Genomic DNA, 4,660 nt, shown 5'->3' on the forward strand with positions numbered 1-4,660 from the left:
CCAATGTTGGAGGAGAGTTTTTGTTGACATTTTTTCTTTCGAAGCTCCTTGGCATGCATTGTCATGTGTGTGCAAAGTCTTCCAGTGGGGAGGCAAATAGCAAGAGGCATGTGTTGCTTCAAACCAAAATATTAGTTCAATTATTTTTTATGCTCTCTCAAACTTGAAAGGTTCATTTGACTTTCAGCGTTATGCGAGCAACTTCACCATATTATTTCATTCAGAAGATTTTCATGGTGTAAAGATGAAGTTGCAGCGATCCATGCACTTTCATTAGATGGATACTTGTAAAAAATTTCACTTAGTTCGAAGGTAAAAAAAGGGTATAAGCAGCAGGTTCATTGTTATGTCTTTTAGGCCTATTGGTTATGTAACTATTGTATTCAAGCGTCATTATGTTTTACATGAAATTTATGTTTAGAAACTTTCATACTTTCAAGATGTACAATCGGGCTTGAGTCATGTAAACCAAGTAGTGAAATTTGTCATCCATTTGCATTATATATTGTTATGTCATATTGGTAAGGAGGATGTTGCTTTTGATGGCGACATGGACAAAACCATGAGTTTCTATGAACGATTGAAAATGGTGCAACAAACAGTGCAAGATCAGCTTGAAAAGGGCAAAGACAAGTACAGGTATAGAACGGGGTCCTCAAGGCAAGTGAATGTTGATTTCCTTAGAGAGAAGCTCAAGGAAACAAATTTGTCAAAAGCCAATTGGATTGAGCTTGGAAAGGTGAGGGGGTTGTACCCTCATCTACTTGTCATATAATAGTATCTTTTGGGGTCCAAAAGGCTTCTAGTGGGGAGGAATGATTAGGTGCTCAATATTTAGCTCAAAATTCAAAGTTCTCAAATTGGCTCGAAAACTATATGGTTGTGTTTGTCTCGTCAAGAGGATCACAACGCAATTCATTTTGTCGAAAATGGAGTCCGGGTGAAGGAGAAAAGGCGTGTTGTTCTTTTTCCTAAACAACTAAAAAAAATGCAAAATGGGACAGAATGATGACATGGCAGTCCATTCAGCAGTCCAGTTAGCAAGGGGAATCTTCTTCAGTTTTCGCCAAATGGGTTTGTGATAAGTGTCACCTCCGACTTCGCCATTGTGGTTGTGTGCAAGGGAAATTGCCTAATTGGCCTCTAAGGTGGAATTCAAATATATATATATATATATATATATATATATATATATATATATATATATATATATATATATATATATATATATAGCTGTGTGTGTGTGTGTGTATTTTAATATTAAATAATAATTATTTAAATGCACATTACATTAACCCAAAGTCCGAATGTATGGCATATTAAACATTTCAAATGGCATGTCAAATATCAAATAGCGCGTTAAACCAAGATTTCGGTGGCGTATTAAATGGTATTAAAAAATCTGATGGGGGGAGGGCAGGTTTGAACCCGTGACCTCCACCTCTTATTCTTGTGCTTTGCACAATGAGTTGCGAACGCCACATTTGAAAGGAGGGCGCGTGTGACATTGATTAAAGCTGACTTGTTTTCTGACGACAGGGAAAGCAGGGGAACCAGCCCTATAGGCCACCCCCCTCCCTATATGACCACAAATGCATGAACAAGGGCATCGGATGGTTAAGTGCTTAGTGCTAATCATGTTTAGTATTCAGTTTAGCCTTAATTAAACTTGCTTAAATTCCGAATTAAGTTGGCAAAATATTTGGCAACGCGCCAAATTAGGCGGAAACTGCCAGTTTTGGTGGACTTAATTGGAGTCTCTCCAGATTTAGCGGAGGTTTCTTAGGAAAAATTGAATGAAGCATAACTTGTTCAATTTTTGACCAAATTGAGATCAGAAAGAAGTGTTATTAGCTAATTTGGACCTTTTGAATACATTGATGCAGGTATCAGGAGCCATAGAGCTTTGTAAACAATATTTTTGCCACATTGAGGTAATATAGAGGCCCAAGCCATGGAAGCTGGACCAAGGAGATGTAGCCCAGGAGGGGTGAACTCCCTCATCAAAACATTATGTTAATGTGTCTCTTTGATGGTTTTCTATACTGTACATGTTTTCTGTTCATTATTAGTTTCTGAAGCTATTTTGCTCATGAATGTCTTGTTTAACTCAAGGAAATTTCCTTGTTTGTAAGCACCAACAACTAAGGAAACCTCAGCTCAAAAATAAAAAAGCAAACACATGTTTATAAATTTGTAATTGTTATTAGCACAACAAAACTAATCATACAAATACAAACCAGTTGAAGACTAAACGAAGATCTGATCAAGGGTTTTCCCAAATTGGGGTTTGTCCCTGGCTGGTGCCACATCTTGTGTCCTCTTATCTTGGCTTGTCTTATACTGTTTATGTTTATGTTCTATCTGCATTTTATATCATGTTGATGTGATTTCTAATCTGAATATTGATGCCAGGCTGATAAAGAAATTGAAGTAAAATTGCTCTAAAGCATAGAACATACCGTTGTTGCCTAGAATTAACATGGTATCAGAGTTGAGGTGAAGACAAAGCCCAAGCAAGAGTGAAAGAGAAATCACCAAATACAGTTGGAAAAGGACAAAAGGTTCAATGGGTTCCTCATCCTATTTCCTGGATGAAGACAAGCTCCATGATAAATCTGACTATCATGGATGGAAGATGTCTCTTGATTTGACCTTGGAAGAAAAATAAGTGATGGATTATGTGCAGGGTAAAATCCCTGAACCTCCTTCAAATGCACCGGCTGCTGCGAAGACAAAGTATAATAGGGCCGAAGTCAAAGAAAATAAGGTTATCAGGGATTCCATTGACAAGAATCTGGTGGCCTACATCTCTGAATTAAAGACCTCCAAGGAGATCTACGACAGGTTGGTCGGCATGTTCAAGATTAGTAACGCTAATCAAATTATATTTCTCAAGAATAAGTTGAAGGATATTAAGAAGGGAAAGGATGAGGATATTCAATCTTATTTCTTGCGGATTACTGAGATCAAGAAGAACCTGGTGTCCATTTCAACCATGGAGGACAAAGGATTCAAGGTGGCATTCATCGATGGAAAGGTACGTGTTTTGAAAAGAAATTTTAAAGATGCTTTTATTCTTGGGTTTAGGGTTGATACTTTGTATCAAGTTGGAGGAAGTCCATTAGGAGCCAGGTCTTGTGACACATCTCTACAATCTGAACTATGGCACCGAAGGTTTTCCCATCTTCATTATAAGGCCATACCCGATGTGAGATAGATGGTGATAGGTATAACCGAGTTCGAAGTAGAGCATGAATGTGTATGTTCGGGATGTGTCGAAGGAAAAATTATAGGGGGGCCATTCCCCTTAAGTAATAGCAAGACCACAGATATATTGCAATTGATCCACTCCGACATATCTGGTTTGATGGCCATAAACTCTTTGGGAGGATAATTATATTATCTCACCTTTTCGGATGATTACTCTCGCAAGACCTAGATCTACTTCTTGAAGAAGAAGGATGAAGTGTTCACCTGGTTTCGACACTTCAAAGCCTTGATCGAAAACCAATCCGAGAAGAAAATCAATATATTGAGGACTAATAATGGGACAAAGTATGAATCCAATGAATTCCAAGATTATTGCAGAGAAGCTGGCATTAAGAGGGAGACTACAACGCAATACACTCCTGAGCAGAGTGGTGTGGCTGAAAGGAAGAATCACTCTATTGTAGAAGCAATTCGTGTGATGCTAAGGCCTTCCGAAGTTCCTATTGGCTGAAGCTGCAAATACCGCCGTGTATGTTTAAAACCAATGCCCTCATCAAGCATTATACTCCAAGACTCCATAAGAAATGTTCACCGGTAAGAAACCCGATGTCTCTCATTTTAGAATTTTTGGAAGTCCCATATGTTTTCATGTGCTGAAAGACAAAAGAAGCAAATCGGGTGCATCTAAGAAGAAAGGAATCTTTGTGAGCTATAGTGAAAATTATAAGGGATATATAATTTATGTGGTTGGTAAAAAGGAATTTGAGATAAGTCATGATGTCACCTTCAATGAAGATATGGCCCTGAGGAAGATCAACAACCTTCCTATCCTAAGGAATGACAAAGAAGCTGACACCAGAAATCAGGGTGCAAAAGAAGACGAAATGATGCCTGATGTTGATGAACCTATGGATCCTATTGATCCTCTTTCCTCACAAGCCCTCCTCCTAAAAAATGAGACCCTCATGGCTTAGGGGGACTCTCGAAGATGAAAAGAGACACATTACACCAAGGGGGACTTTCTGTGAGAGCAAGAAGCCAAACATGTATCAAGGATATTTGACTGCCATGAGCACTATCATTCAAAATGAACCTTCATGATTTGAAGAAGTCATGAAGCATCAAGTATGGAAGGATGATATGAATGAAGAATATGAGTCAATTATGAAGAATGATGTCTGGGATGTGGTCCCTAGACCCCAGACAAATCATTTTTCACCTCTAAGTGGATCTACAAAATCGAGCATGGAGCTGATGGAAGTGCAAACCATCTCATTCACAAATGTAAGAGGGAGTTTGATTCTGAATTTGAGATGAAGGACCTAGGACAGATGCACTATTTCCTACGGTTGGAGGACTGGCAAAATCCAGGTGAAATTTTCCTCCCAAGGAAATTATGTTGTGAAGATATTGGAAAGATTTGGGATGGTGGACTGTAAGCATGTGA

This window comes from Pinus tabuliformis, chromosome 4_2 (assembly GCF_031772625.1).
Source record: "Pinus tabuliformis cultivar Carrire ecotype Pingquan chromosome 4_2, CPIR1, whole genome shotgun sequence".
Taxonomy (NCBI): Eukaryota; Viridiplantae; Streptophyta; class Pinopsida; order Pinales; family Pinaceae; genus Pinus; species Pinus tabuliformis.